The 16141-nt window shown below is 47.9% G+C and overlaps 1 protein-coding gene across 3 annotated transcripts in view; it reads left to right on the top strand.

Moving 5' to 3' along the window:
• Positions 1-2576: 2576 nt before the first annotated feature.
• Atp2b4 (ATPase plasma membrane Ca2+ transporting 4) overlaps positions 2577-16141 on the top strand; it is a 119195-nt gene continuing 105630 nt past the window's right edge. For all 3 annotated transcript variants that reach the window (XM_045141675.1, XM_045141678.1, XM_045141677.1), the window contains exon 1: positions 2577-2972. The gene's annotated coding sequence lies outside the window, so the exon portion shown is untranslated. The remainder of the gene's footprint in view (positions 2973-16141) is intronic.

Raw genomic sequence — 16141 nt, 5'->3', positions numbered from 1 at the left:
GCCCACCCTTTTTTGAGACAGAGCCTCTCATTGGCCTGGACCTTACCAGTTAGGCTAGACTGGCCACCAATGAGCCCCAGGGACCTGAGGGTCTCAGCCTCCCTGGTGCTTGGATTATAAACATACCACCAAGCCCAGCATTTAATTATATATATATATATATATATATATATCTTACTTATTTGAGAGAGAGAGAATATGAATGGGCATGCCAGTGTCTCCAGCCACTGCAAACGAATTCCAGATGCCTGTGCTACCTTGTGCATCTAGATTGTATGGGTACTGGGGAATCAAACCTGGGTCCTTAGGCTTCTCAGGCAAGCTCCTTAACCGCTATGCCTTCTCTCCAGTACAACCCCAGCATTTTTTTAATTTTTGTTTATTTATTTGACAGCAATAGACAGAGAAAGAGGCAGATAGACAGAAATAGAGAGAATGGGCACATCAGGGCCTCCAGTCACTGCAAACAAACTCCAGACGCCTGCCCCCCCTTGTGCATCAGCTAACATGGGTCCTGGGGAATGGAGCGTCAAACTGGGGCCTTAGGCTTCACAGGCAAGCGCTTAACTGCTAAGCCATCTCTCCAGCCCCAAGCCCAGCATTTTTTTTTTTTTTTTTTTTTGGTTTTTTGAGGTAGGGTCTCACACTGGCTCAGGCTGACCTGGAATTCACTATGTAGTCTCAGGGTGGCCTCGAACTCACGGTGATCCTCCTACCTCTGCCTCCCAAGTGCTGGGATTAAAGGCGTGCGCCACCACGCCCGGCTTCAAGCCCAGCATTTTTGTACCATCAAGCCCCAGCATTTTTATGTGGGTTCTGGGGATCAAACGCATATCCTCATGCCTGCAAGGCCAGTTCTTTACTGGCTGAGCTATCTCCTCGGGCAGGTAATGCTTTTTAGTCACAGCTCTGTTTCTTCCTGTGCATGAGGTAGGCATCTTGGGATAGAGAAGGGCCAAGGAGGTCAAAGGTAGTGGGAGGTGTGGAGTTTGTCAGCTGTAGGATTTTTGTGGTTCGTTTGACAAGGTCTTTTTTTAAAAAAAAAAATTGTTTATTTTTATTTATTTATTTGAAAGCAAAGGACACAGAGAGAAAGCGAGAGAGGCAGATAGAGAGACAGAGAGAATGGGCGTGCCAGGGCTTCTGGCCACTGCAAAGGAACTCCAGACGCGTGCGCCCCCTTGTGCATCTGGCTAACGTGGGACCTTGGAGAATCAAGCCTCAAACTGGGGTCCTTAGGCTTCACAGCAAGCGCTTAACCGCCAAGCCATCTCTCCAGCCCTGACAAGGTCTTTTTATATAGCCCTGACTGACCTCAAAGTCACAAATAACCCTCCTGCCTCAGCCTCTTGGTTGCTGCGATTACCTGCGTGGATTACCACCATGTCTGGCTAGACGTCAGGCCTCTTGCGATGCTCTGTGAATCAGGCGGAAGTCGCGGCAGTCGCCGTGCCTTCTTCCGAGCGGAGCGTACTTTACAACTATCACCTGTGAGGTAGGTTATGTTAGCCTCCGATCAGTGTATGAGTGCGTTTGCTGAGGTAGGTGTGGGAATGCATCCGTCAATGAAGACATGTTGTGTGAGCCAGCTGACTGTGCATGTTTGCACTTGAAAGCTTTAGGGTTCCGTGCAAAATCTATGGGTGTCACTGTTGCACAATGCTGGTGGGTGTGTAGGCATGGGGGTGTGATTAACAGTTTATCAGCTGCGTTTAAGTGTGTACCATTTAAAATGGAAATGTGTGGCATAGTATGATGCAGGGGCAGAAAAGTACATGGGTTTTGGAGTGGGTCTAACTTCCCTTTGACTCCGGGCTGCCGTTAACCAGATGTGTAACCTTGGGCCAAGTGGCTCAATCTTTAATTTTCTGAACTCTGAAATGAGGACAATGACAAATACCTGTCAAGACTATCACTAAGACTAGAAATGATATTACAGATGCAAAGGTTGGGGTGCACAGCCCACACTCGGGCAGGCAGCCATTCGTTCTATGCCCTGTGGGAATGCCTCCGGCTGGGTACAGGGGCAAGTGGGAGCAAACTGCGACCTGTGTGTGAAATGTGGGTGAGGGTGCAGGGACACCCTGAGCAAATCCTTCGCCTTTTCCCAGGAACCCTGCAGCCCAGACCACAGACTCCTTAGGTTTCTGGGTCCTGCTGGGCTTAAGTCCCCAGGAGGTGACAGGCCTGGTAGGCTCTGAAGGAAGTCCGAGGCGTGCAGATGCTTCCTTCATTTCCCCTCCACGCTGCAACGGCTGAAGACCGCCACCCACATCCACATCCACTCCCTGCCAGCACCCATCTCCACCGCTGTTCTTCCCTCCTTTCAACAAGGGAGGGCCAGCGCTGGGGGAAACCCCCGAGGGCAGAGGGTTCTCCCCCCCCCCCCCACGCCCGCACCCCCACACTCCCGCCCCACGGCCTTCCCCATTCCGCCTTAAGACCGCGCAGGGAGCAGCCGCTTGCGCAGCCTTCGGGCCACCTTAACAGCAGAGCGACGGGCAGGCGGGGCGCCAAGCCCCGCCCCCTCCGGCTCGCGCCCCGCCCCTCTCTCCTCCCGCCCTGCTCCGGGAGAGCCGGGGAGCCGGGGAGCCGGGGAGCCGGGGTCTGGCCGGAGTTGGCTGGAGCTGTTGCCATGACAAGCATTTTCTTAAGAAAGCGCTGTTGTTGAGACCGTCCGAGCCCGGGGCTGGGGAGTGGGGCGCGAACTTCCTAGGAAAGCATCCCTCGGTGGAGAAGGAGAGCGAGGTCGGACGCCGCCCGGGAAGGTCCTCGTCCGAGGAAGGGCTGGGGGCGGAGACCCAGCCCAGTCCCCGCGCTAGCTGCTAGAGGCGCGAGAGCGAAGCCTGCATCTCCACCTTGCTTGCCACAACTGGGGAGACCGGTGGCTGGTCACCCCACCCTACCCCGTCCATGGAAACCCGGAGGGAGAGTCCCGCTGGGAGACGTCCGGATCTTTGCTAGAAAGAGAGGTAGGCTTGCAGAGAATGAATTGACTCGCGATTTGCAAACTTTGTTTCCTCCTTGCCTCTCAATGGCCTCCCGAACTACCTGAATTTCTTTTTGCTAGCACGGTCCTTTCCGCTGGGGTTGGAGGATTGTGTGTACGTGTGTGGTGTGGTGTGGTGAGGGAATCCTCTGTTTCTTTCCTGTCTTCAGTTCTGAAGAACCACTTAATCAAACAAGTGATTTCTTTTTGTTTTCCTGGTTTTTGTCATTCTTGGGCCTTAGGGTGGATAGGGAAATAGAGAGACTGCATTTTTCACACCCAAATTGAGCTTTTGGAACAAACGTACCCCCCCACCACCACCACCCTCATCCGTTCCTACCCTCGCTGTCCCCCTTGGCTTGGGAATGAGAGGCAGAATGGAAAACTGTTGCAAAAAATATTTTCCGTGTCTGTTCCCTTTCTTGAAAGCCCCAAAGAGAGATGGGAAAAATAGAGCTAAGTAAGAAATCTTCCGCAAGAAGGAGGGGCGGCTGTGGGGCCAGGGAGGGGGCACACTAGAAGGATGAGGGGAGTAGGCTAGAAGTTGGTGGGGGAGAGTGCACAAATTAAATTTCGTTGGCTTTGCAGAGAAACCTCAGCAGTTTCTCTCCGCTGCTTGCAAAACATCCTCAGACTTTGACGTCTATAATTAGCTATGGAAAAAGCTGGGAGTTCCCTTGTATTGCTGTTGTTTGAGTGAGTGGAAGCGTCAGGAACCAACTGTATGAGTGTCTCCAAGGGCACCGCCCTGTGCATCTCTGGTCCCAAAGGGAAGGAAGGAGAAAGGAGAGAAGTTGAAAAGTTTTTAGTTTAAAGCCCCAGACTGTGGGGTAGATTGGGTTGTGCCTCTGGCATCCTTGGCCCCTGAAGAGGCTGACTGAAGAGCTAGACATTAAGGCAAGAATATTCTCTCTCTCTTTCTTCCTCCCCCCCCTCTTTCTCTCTCTGTTTCTCCCCCCCCCCCCTCTCTCTCTCTCTCTGTGTGTGTGTGTGTGTGTGTGTGTGTGTCCTTGACTTGGCTTGCTCTTCCTGGAGGCGGCTAGCTGGCATCCTTCCCTGAGATGCGTCCAACCTCACACTTTGGTCCACCTCACTGAGAATGTCCACTGCTCTTTTCCAGCTGGGTGGGGAAGGCATGGGAGGGGCCCCCCACTCATGCCGGGAGTAGAGTAGGCACTCCTTGGCCAGAGGTGTCTCCCTCCTGGGCATTTCTGCCGGACTCACAATTAACATGCAGAACCTCTGGTGCTGGCCTGACTGGGGGATGTCAGATGTAGAAATCTGTGGCACTGTGCTATGGGGAGGGAAAAGGAGAGGTGGGAAGGGAGGAAATACAATATCCCATTCTACAGAACCAGCTCCTCCTCTGGGTGGGGTGTCTGGCAGCAAGTATGCAGATGGGTCCCCTCCATGCTTGCCCCCCCTCCCCCCAGGAGCAGCCTCTGCTGCCAGCTCTCCTGTTTAGAGCCTCTTCCACAACCCTCTAGCTCTGGGTCCTCCTTAAATGGAAGGAAGGGAGGAGACAGGGTCATTCCAGACCAGGTCCAGCTGGGAGAGGGGTCTAGGGTTGAGAAACGTTTAGCTGGAGGCTGTGACTTGGCCCTGGCAGTTGGTAAGCTGGGTTACCTTTCTTGGCTGTGGGCAAAAAGCAGAAGGCTTGGAGGAGAGCTTATATTGGGGAGGGGGCGTCAGGGAAGCCACTAGCATTAGCTGTCATTTGCAAGTGTTTGGTCTGCAGAGACTGCCTGCGGGGGCCCTGTCCCACCTTCTCCTGATCCTGACTAGATGTGGCCTCATGGAAGACAGAATCCATGTCCTTGTGTAGGAAGGGGAGGAGAGAACCCTCTCCTCTGCCCGTCTTTGGGAGTCCCAGTCCTTGCTTTCTCTGACAGCTGCACTACCCCGACATCGCACCACTCCACCCCACCCTTCCCAGCCTTTGGGTTGATAATCCCACCATTCCTGAAGCCAGCCTTCCTCTTTCCTCGATTGGGGACAGGTTCTGGTCCTCTTAAAGAGGGCTGTTCCATGAGGTGTGTGCATAGCTCATACTGGACACCTGCTGTGCGGCTCCGAGTTGTGGGCCTTGGGCACCGAGCACGCTGCGGAGCCGCACCGCCCCCTCCCCTCGGCTGCCGGTGCATCCCGCCCTGTCGTCAGCGGGTCCGCTGCCCGGCTCCGCCCTCTTGGCTCCGCGTTCGGCTGAGTACTTGGTGGAGAATGCGCTCCGCGCTGGGGAGCTCAGGCTGCCTGCTTGCCTCCTGGGCCCCGCCGCACCTTGGTTCCTTCCCCTTCCTTTTACCACCTTCCTGTCCCTGGAGCCAAGGTCAAGTTGAAGCAGCTCCACTTTGCCTCGTTTCGGGACGGCCAGTGCCTAGCACAGTGCCTGAGATATTAGAAGCATTTAGTCAACAGCTGTGAGAAGAAGGGGAGGTTGAGATTAGGCTGGGAATGGGTCCACAGGGTCTGGGGGTGCAAGCAGGGGCTCCCAGCTTGCCCTCTGGTCTTCAGCTTCCCTGTGCCCTGGGAAGCCTGCTCCCCACAGAAATGGTGGGAGGGAGGGGCTGAGTCAGATTTCTCACATTGCTTTGGTCTTTGATGTCAGAGAAAAAAAAATCAAAATAAGGAAAGTAAATGAGGGAGCCAAATTATAGCAGCTAGAATTTTCTGGAGGTGTGATACTGAAAGAAGTAAGGCGATGTGGGGACTGAAGGTCACTGAGCAGCCATATCAGGAGGCCTAATTCCCCACTCTCCCTTTGTTCAAGGTCTGAAGGAAGGGGGACTGGGGTTGCTCAGCTACACTGCACCAGCTGTCACCTGTCAGCAGCCCATGCTGCCACCTGAAGCTGTTAAGTTGGCTTCTCTCTGTAACCCTGATGGCCCTTGCGCTGTTTGTAAATGCTTATTATGGCCTTGAAACCAGCACCCACATTAAGAGCCAGGGAGGAACATTCCAGATCCACCAGATTAAGCTTTGGAGAGAGATGAGAAATATGTTCATACTTTATCCCAAGGACTCTAAGAAGCATATTTGGTATAACCTTGTAGGCTCATGCCCCACCCCAGCCTGTCCTTCCCTGGAGGGAGACTTCAGGCCATCTGTGTTCTTACCTGACAAGCCCCCCTTAGACATGCTGGGCCCAGCTTAACTGAGTGCCAGCCTCTATCCACTTTTGCCCCTTAAAATTTAATATATTCATTGCTTTTAAATTGACACATAACTTGTACAAATATAGATGCCCTGTGGAAAAAATATATTTTACTGTGTAACGTCCAAATCAAGTTAAATGTATCTCTTAAGGACATATCATTTCTTTGCCAAAGAGACAATTCAAAGGTGTTTTCTTGGACTGGAGAGATGGCTTAGCAGTTAAGGTGCTTGCCTGCAAAGCCTAAGGACCCAGGTTCGATTCTCTAGGTTCCACGTAAGCCAGATGCACAAGGTGGAGCATGTGTGTGGAGTTTGTTTGCAGGGGCTAGAGGCCCTGGGCGTGCCCATTTTCTATCTCTCTTTCTCTCTCTCTCTTTAATAAATAAGTAAAAATAAAAACTTTTTTTTTAATGTTTTATTTATTTATTTGAGAGCGACAGACACAGAGAGAAAGACAGATAGAGGGAGAGAGAGAGAATGGGCGCGCCAGGGCTTCCAGCCTCTGCAAACGAACTCCAGACGCGTGCGCCCCAGCTTAGTGTTTAAGCGCTTGCCTGTGAAGCCTAAGGACCCCGGTTCGAGGCTCGGTTCCCCAGGTCCCACGTTAGCCAGATGCATAAGGGGGCGCACGCGTCTGGAGTTCGTTTGCAGAGGCTGGAAGCCCTGGCGCGCCCATTCTCTCTCTCTCCCTCTATCTGTCTTTCTCTCTGTGTCTGTCGCTCTCAAATAAATAAATAAATAAATTTTTTTTAAAAAAGTGTTTTCTTGTAGCTTGTTTGAAATGTAGAGTATGTTAACCATTCATTTCAGTCCCCCTTTACTATGTAATAGAATACCAGAACTTATTTTTCCTCTCTAACTCTAATTTAGTAGTGTGAGTCAACCTGTCTCTGTTCCTCCTCTCTAGCCACTGTTTACCACCATTCTCCTCTCAGCTCCTGTAAGATCAGCTTCTTTAAATTGCACCTGTGAGGAGGTCACCTGGTGCTTGCCTTTTTATGCCTGTCATGTTTTGCTTAATGGCCTCTAGCTCCTTCCATGTTGTTGCAAATGACAGGATATCAGTCTTTGTTTTTGGCTGGACACTATTCCATAGTGCATAGGTACCACATTATCTCATCATTTGGTGGATACTTAGGTTGGTTCTGTATTTTAGCTATTTTGAACACTGCTACAGTCAACGCAGTTATGCAAATGTCTCTTCTTCATGCTGACTTCATTTTATTTGGATCCATACCCAGTAGTGGGATTGTCGGATCACATGGTAGTTCTGTTTTTGTGTCTATGTGTGGTGCTAGGGACTGAACCTAGGACCTCCTTCATGCAGGCTAGTTCTCTATTACTGAGCTATACTCAACCCTGTTTTTAATTTTTTGAGGAACCTCAGTGCTATTTTCCATAATGGCTATATCATTTCCCCTTTTCTGTAGGTCATAGGAATAGGCATGCTTGGAGGATAGAGTCCAAAAGGGCTGTGTGGAATATTTTATACTCTGCTTCCCCTCCAACATCTTCTTCTCTTCTTTTCCTTTTTCCTTAAGTGAGCCATTCTCATTCCACTGACTTATTTCCTGGTACATGTTCCATTAGAAATGACAGGGACTCAACTTCTGCCTTCACGTTACTCCAGTCCTTTGTATTCAGCCCACATGAAGTTGGGTTTATGAGGGAAATCAGACAAGACTTACTTAGAACCATAGCCATGTGCTCTTAGTCAGAAAAGTAGCTTTTGGGCAGTAGTCTGTGTAATGGAAGCAGGAGAGAGAGTTCATTTGCAGTGACTGGGAGCCCTGGCATGCCCATTCTCTGTCTCTCTCTCTCTCTCTCTCTCTCTCTCTCTCTCTCTCTCTCTCTCTGTCACTCTCAAATAAATAAATAAAAATAAACAAAACAAATCATTTAAAAGACAAAATCTTACTGTGAAAGGCGACAGACAAAAACATCAGATAGGAAAAGGGAGGAGCCTCAAGGTATTTTGCCTGCTTGTAGAGCTTCCCACCCAAAGGAGCTAAAAGCAATGCTGTACCTACCTATACCCAGTGCCTGGATTTTTATTTATTTTATTTTTTAAAAATATTTATTTTTGTTTATTCTTATTTATTTGAGAGTGACAGCCAGAGAGAGAAACAGGCAGACAGAAAGAGAGAATGGTCGCGCCAGGGCTTCCAGCCACTGCAAATGAACTCCAGATGCATACGCCCCCTTGTGCATCTGGCTAATGTGGGTCCTGGGGAATGGAGCCTCGAACCAGGGTCCTTAGGCTTCACAGGCAAGTGCTTAACCACTAAGCCATCTTTCCAGCCCTGGATTTTTATTTTTAAGGACCACTTCCTACTACTAGAAACCAGTGCTCCTTGCAAAAACGCTTCATGTCAGTTGTGAGGCTGTGTTGTACCAGAAAGCTAGAATATACTCATGTCAAAGGACCCAGGAGTCTGCCTCAAGGGGCTTTATCTGGGAAGATGTGGGACATATTAAGCATTAAAAAAGATAACAGATGGGCTGGAGAGATGGCTTAGTGGTTAAGGGACTTTCCTGCAAAGCCCAAGAACTCATGTTCAACTCTCTAGGTCCCTCATAAGCCAGTCACACAACGTGACACCAATCTGCAAGACTGCACATGCACAGAAGGGGACATATACATCTAAGGTTTGATTACAGTGGCTGGAGGCCCTGGTGTGCCAATTCTCTCTTGCACATGCATGTGCTATCTCACATTAAAAAAAAAAAAAAGGCCAGTTTTATTTTAAAAGAGAGAGAGAGATAACAGTAATAGATGTAACACATTGAGTAAAAGAGACTTCATGAGTCCAGTCTGACAGCTTACAGAGCACAGAGGAGCAGGAGTAGCAGCTAACCAAATGCAAAAGTAGTGACAGAACTTTTTAAAAAATAAATTTAGTCAGACCTATAATCCCAGCTACTTGAGGCTGAGGTAAAAGGATTGAAAGGTCAAGACCTGAACCATCCATAGTGGCTCAGGAGGCTGAGGTAGGAGGGTTGTCATGAGTTTCAGGCCAGCCTGGGCTACAGATTTCCACATCAGCCTGGGCTAGAGTGAGACCCTTCCTCAAAAAACAAAAGAAGAAAAGAAGGGGCTGGAGAGATGGCTTAGCAGTTAAGGCACTTGCCTGCAAAGCCAAAGGACCTTGGGTCAATTCCCCAGGACCCATGTAAGCCGGATCTGCAAGGTAGTGCATGCATCTGGAGTTCGTTTGCAGTGGCTGGGGGCCCTGGTGCGCCCATTCTCTCTCTGTCTCTTTCTATTTCTCACTCTGCCTCTTTCCCTCTCTCAAATAAGTAAATAGAAAAAAATTTTAAAATAAAATATTTAAGAAAAAAAAAAGAAAAGAAGCCAGGCGTGATAGTATACACCTTTAATCCCAGCAGTCCAGAAGCAGAGGTAGGGGGATCGCCATGAGTTCAAAGCCACCCTGAGACTACATAGAGAATTCCAGGTCAGCCTGGGATAGATTGAGACTACCTTGAAAAAAAAAAAAAAAGAGAGAGAAGAAAGGAAGGAAGGAAAAAAAAAGGGCTAGAGAGATGGCTTAGCAGTTAAGGCACTTGCCTGCAAAGCCAAAGGACATAGGTTCAATTCCCCAGGACCCATGTAAACCAGGTGCATAAAGTAGCCCATTTGTCTGGAGTTCATTTGCAGTGGCTGAAGGCCTTGATGTACCCCATTCTCTCTATATATCTGCCTCTCTCTCTCTCAAATAAATAAATAAAATTTAAAGAAAAAAAAAAAAAAAGAAGCTGGGAATGGTGGTGCACGCCTTTAATCCCAGCACTCAGGAGGCAAAGGTAGGAGGATCACCGTGAGTTCAAGGCCACCCTGAGACTACAGAGTGAATTCCAGGTCAGCCTGGGCCAGAGTGAGACCCTACCTCAAAAAAAACCACACACACACACACAAAATAAAAGAAAGTTAGTTGATTCAAGTCCTGCCTGGGCAATTTAGAGAGACACAGTCTCAAAATAAGAACAGGAAAAAGAGCTGGAGATACAGCTCACCTAACATGTGCTGGGCCCTGGGTTCAATACTCAGACCATAATAAATTAGTTAGTTAATTTAGCTAGGCATGGCAAACACCTATAAATCCAGTTACTCGAAAGGTTGGAAAATTGTAAGCTTGAGGCCAGCCTGAGCAAGAGTGAGATTCTGTCTCAAAATTAATTGGATTTTTAATTGAAAAATAATTATATGTTAGTGTATGCAATATATCTTGATTATATACATATATATTATAGAATGATTAAATCAAGATGAATGACATATCCTAGACTACATACTCATCTTTTTTTATTCATTTTTGTGGTATGAACACTTAAAAATCTCCTCTTTTGGCAGTTTTGAAAGTTACTACAGTATTATTAACAGTTATCATATTGTGCCATAGATCACAAAAACTATCCCTTCTAAGTAAACTTTGTATCTCATGGGCAACGTCTCCCAAACCTCCCCATGTGTCCAAACTCCCCACTCCACACCCTACATATGACAACTGATTCAAGTTATCTACACTACACCTGCTATATCTGTGGCCTAGTCAAAAAATATTTATTCTAGAGGCTGAGAAGATGGCGCTTAGTTAGGAGTGCTTGCCACACAAGCATGAGGCTTGGTTTGCTCTGAGTTCAATTCCCAGCACTCATATAAACAAATAGCTGGGCATGGCTGTGCCGATGTCATGGGGAATTGCTGGGACTCACTGGTCAGCCAGGGTGACCACAACACAGCAGACCCTGAGAGACAGAGAGAGAGAGGGGGTGGGGCAGCTCAAAGAAACATGGAGATGATGAGAGAAGAGGACACACAATGTTTTCCTCTGTCCACAGTACATGCGGGGTGCACTCACACACATAACCACACCATACACACACACATGTTTATCCTAGGTGTCATTACAAAGAGACAAAAGAGAAATACAGATAAAGGCCATTCTAAATAACAGCTAAGACTCTTCCAAAAAGGAAGACATTGTTGCTGCAGTGGAGAAAGATGGGAGGTGGCAACCAACCTAGATAAAAAGAAGTGTTCTAGCCAAATACAATGTATCCATTTTAATTGGATGGGGAAGGGGTTAAATTGCAAAAGATATTCTTGGGACAACTGGGAATTTGTTTTGTTTGTTGAATTAGGGACTCAGTCTAGCCCAGACTGACCTGGAATGCACTACTTAGTCTCAGGGTGGCCTTGAACTCACAGTGGCCCTCCTACCTTTGCCTCTCGAGTGCCGGGATTAAAGTTATGAGGCACATTTTAAATCTAGATATTACGTGATGTGTAATTATTACTAAGTTTTTTGCTATGATAATGGTAATGTAATTTTGTGGGGAAATAGCATCACTGTTAGACATGATGCAGAAGTATTTCAGGGTAGATGTCTGCAAGTTGTTTTCAAATAGTTCAGCGAAAATATGTCTATATCACACACACATATACCAAAAGAGAAGGTAATGTTAATAGTTGGTAAATCTGCTAAGGGCTGAAGCTCAGTGCCTAGGACCTGCAAGGCCATGGGTTTCTTTGCCACAAGTAAACAAAATAAAACACAACAAAAACAACTGATAAATCTAAGTGAAGAGTCTGTAGTTGTTTGTTGTACTTAAAAAAAAATTAATTTAATTAATTTATTTAGCCGGGCGTGGTGGCGCATGCCTTTAATCCCAGCACTCAGGAGGCAGAGATAGGAGGATTGCCGTGAATTCAAGGCCACCCTGAGACTCCATAGTGAATTCCAGGTCAGCCTGAGCTAGAGTGAGACCCTACCTCGAGAAACCAAAAATAAACAAATTTTTCATTTATTTATTTATTTATTTGACAGAGAAAGAGGGAGTGAGAGAATGGGCACATTAGGGCCTTGAGCCGCTGCAAATGAACACAAGACGCGTGCACCCCCTTGTACATCTGGCTAACGTGGGTCCTGGGGAATTGAACCTGGGTCCTTCGGCTTTGTAGGCAAATGACTTAACTACGCAGCCATCCCTCCAGCCCTGTACTTTAAAATATGTATTTATTTATTTGAGAGAGAGAGAACAGGCATACCAGGGTCTCTAGCCACTGCGAACGAACTCCAGACACATGCACCACCTTGAGTATCTGGCTTACATGGGTACTGGAGAATCGAACCTGGGTTGTAGGCTTCACAGGCAAGTGCCTTAATGGTTAAGCCATTTCTCCAGCCCTGTTGTACTATTTTTACATTTCAGGCTTCACTTAAAATTTTTTTAAATATTTATTTATTTATGAGAGAGAGAGGGAATGTGTGTGCCAGGGCCTTTAGCCACTGCAAATGAACTCCAGACGCATGTGCCACACTGTGCATCTGGCTTTACTGGTACTGGGGAATCAAACCCAGGTCCCTAGGCTTTGCAGTCTAGCACCTCAATCACTGAACCATCTCTCCAGCCCCAGGTTTGACATTTTTAGCATACTAAGTCAGGAGAGAAAAGAACACCAGAAATGACCCCTAGATTCCTGGACTTCTGTCCCTGATCTTCCCTGAGCACCTAGGTACCAAGAGTCCCCACTGAACACACAGAGTTGTCTTCCCACACAGTAGTTTCCCTTGGGAGTTTTTTCCTTCCCACTCCTGTGCTCAGAGAAGAGTGGGTAACCCATAAGAGGAATGATGATGGCATCTTCCTACTGTGCCATGAGCTGGCTAGAGGAAGCCTAGGGAGTAGGGGCTTCCAGAATCACCCACCTACCACTTGAGGAGGGTGCTAGGTCATAAGAGGAGGGGTGTTCCTACAGCCCCACATCTTTGCTTACTAACCTTTCATGGCCCCTTTGAGTTTTCTTTTTAAAAAAAAAAAATTTATTTTTCTTTATTTCAGAGAAATAGGCAAGGAAAGAGAGAGAGAGAGAGAGTGAATGGGCATGCCAGGGCCTCTAGCCACTGCAAACGAACTCCAAATGCATGCATCCCCTTGTGCATCTGGCTTACATGGGTCCTAGGGAATCAAACCTGAGTCCTTTGGCTTTGCAGGCAAGCGCCTTAACCACTAAGCCATCTCTCCAGCCCCCTCTGTTGAGTTTTCTAACTAGTTGATTCTGAGGAAACCCACTGTACTAGCCTTGTGCCTGGGCCAAGCAATGCCTTGCAGGTGTCACTTGACAGGGACAGTATACCTGATGCACTGTCAGTGACCCACATTACAGTGTGCCCCCCTCCACCTCCCTAGCCTGGTCCTGGTTCTGGAGAGAGATCATGGTTCCAGGGCTACTCATTTCTCTCCCTGGAAACCTTGGGAGAGAGGGCCAGAGTGACTCAGGACTCTTCATATAGGAGAGAGCTATTGATCCTTCTATCAATCCCCCCTCTGTCTTTCCTGAAGCCCGAGGGAGCAGGAGCCAGCAAGCTGGAAAGGGGCAGACAGGGAAGGGGTTTGTTCTGGGGCCTGCCAGAGAGCACAGGACTGGGAGTCAGAGGATAAGGATCTCGTGCTGTCTGTGTGACCTCTGCTGGGATGGATGTTCTCTCTGGGCCTTCATCTTCCCCACTGTAGCATGGAACCACGTTTAGACATCTGGGCATTTCTAACTCAAGACCCACTTCTGTAGAAGACAAAAGGGTAAAAACTGTCAAGGCCCAAACAAAACTCTTTAAATATATATATATATATTTTTTTTTTTTTTTTTTTTACTTATTTGAGAGAGAAAGAGGGAGATAGAGAATGGGCACACCAGGGTCTCCAGCCACTGCAAACGAACTCCAAACACATGCACCTCCTTGTGTATCTGGCTTACGTGGGTCCTGGGGAATCAAACCGGGGCGCTTTGGCTTTGCAAACAAACACCTTAACCGCTAAGCCATCTTCTCCAGCCCCCAAACCAAACTCTTACTGCCAGCCTGGATGATGAAACAACCTGTGGCCAAGTCCCATCACCTACCTGGGATGAAAGAAGGAAGGAGACTAGGCAGGACCCTCCTTCAAAGATCATTTGAGGCTTGGGAGGAGGACAGGTTTTGGGTTCCTCGCCTCAGTTAGGAAGTTCGAGTACTTCCTAAACCACAATTCTTCTGTGTCCTGAAGGTAACACTGCCTAGAGGTAGAAAAGTTGAGGCCTTCAGGGAGTTACTGTCTTATAGGGAAGATGATTTTCACCCCCTTACCCCCAAGCCATGTGCAACCACTTTGACCTGTGAAAAGCAATTTCATGTAGTTCAGGCCTACATGTTAATATTGTTTACTAGACAGTGGGAAACAGGGACTGTGGTCAGTGCTGTGGGTTGAAGGACTTGGGTTTTATCCCAGCTGTGGATTAAGAGAAACTAGGCAAGCTACCAGCTGCTCGGCCAGCTTACCCTCATTCTCAGTCCAGACTCACAGCCCAGAGGTAGACATGTCTCTAAGCCCTTGTCCAGAACCTTGTTGAGATTCATGCATTGCCTGCCTGGAACTGGCCAGAGCATGTGTCCATCAAGAGAAAAAAGTGCCGCCCACCTAGTAGGGACTATCCCTATGTCCTGAAGGCCTCTTGGCAGCTGAGGATGAAGAAAACTTTAAGGAAACAGTAAACAGCCTGTCCTTCTCCCATCGATGGCAGATAGGTGCAGGACGCACAGTTGAAGTCTTTTGAAGCCCAGGGATGCGTGACCAAGTCATGCTTGGCAACTCTAATGATTTTGTCGTCGTTTATGTTGTGAGACAAGGTCTCACTATGCATGTATCCCTGAGTGGCCAGGAACTCACTCTGCAACCCAGGCAAGCCTCAAACTTGCAGCCATCCTCCAGGTTCCAGGATTACCTGTGTGGACCTCCACACACTTAGCTGGTAACTCCTAAAGGAATGGCTGGGCACTGAAGAAGCACTTGTGAGAATGGGGAAGAAAGGGCTCAAGTGGAAAGAACATCTATTTATTTTTTTAATGTATTTATTTATTTATTTATTTATTTGAGAAAGAGGGAGAGTGAGTATAGGTACACCAGGACCTATTGCTGCTGCAGAGGAACTCCAGACACACGTGTTACTTTGTGCATCTAGCTTTACATGGGTACTGGGGAATCAAACCAGGGTTGGCAAGCTTTACAAGCAAGCACCTGCTGAGTGTGGTGCCACACGCCTTTAATCCCAGCACTTGGGAGGCAGAGGTAGGAGGATCACCATGAGTTCGAGGCCACCCTGAGACTACAAGCAAGCACCTTTAACTGCTGGGCCATCTCCCCAGCCTGTTATTGATTGAGTGATTGATTGATTGCCGTCCTATAGGGCTTTGCACATGCTAAGCAAGCACTCTGTCATTGAAGTATATCACCAGTCCATTTTTTTCAAATACTTATTTATTTACAGTCGTGTGTGTGTGTGTGTGTGTGTGTGTGTGTGTGTGTGCACTCACACACACATGTGTGTGAGTGCACATGCACTTACCAGGGCAACTTGTCACTGTAACACCATACACCTGTGTTACCTTTTGCATCTGGTTTATGTGGATGACCAGAGAATTGAACCTGTAATGGCAGGCTTTACAAGCAAGTATCTTTGACCTTTGATCTATCTCCCTGGCCCTTTTTTCTTTCTTTCTTTTTTTTTGGCTTTTTGAGGTAGGGTCTCACTCTGGCCCAGGCTGACTTGGAATTAACTATGAAGTCTCAAAGGTGGCCTCAAACTCACAGCAGTCCTCATACCTCTGCCTCCTGAGTGCTGGGATTAAAGGTGTGCACCACTACGCCCGGCTTCCTTTTTCCATTTTTGTTTTGTTTTGTTTTTTGTTTTTTGAGGTAGGGTCTTGCTCTAGCCCAGGCTGACCTGGAATTCACTCTGTAGTCTCAGGGTAGCCTTGAACTCTCGGCGATCCTCCTACCTCTGCCTCCCAAGTGCTGGGATTAAAGGCGTGCGCCACCACGCCTGGCCCTTTCGTCATTTTTTATTTTGAGATGATCTCACTCAATTTACCCGGCTTGAACCTGTAATCCTCCTGCCTCAGTTTAGAGAGTAGCTAGGATGACAGGATTATGTCCCCCGTCCCAGCTCCACTGGAAATAATT

This window comes from Jaculus jaculus, chromosome 1 (genome assembly GCF_020740685.1).
Source record: "Jaculus jaculus isolate mJacJac1 chromosome 1, mJacJac1.mat.Y.cur, whole genome shotgun sequence".
NCBI lineage: Eukaryota > Metazoa > Chordata > Mammalia > Rodentia > Dipodidae > Jaculus > Jaculus jaculus.
The sequence above is the reverse complement of the archived record's forward strand: the minus strand, read 5'-3'. Positions and strand labels throughout refer to the sequence as shown.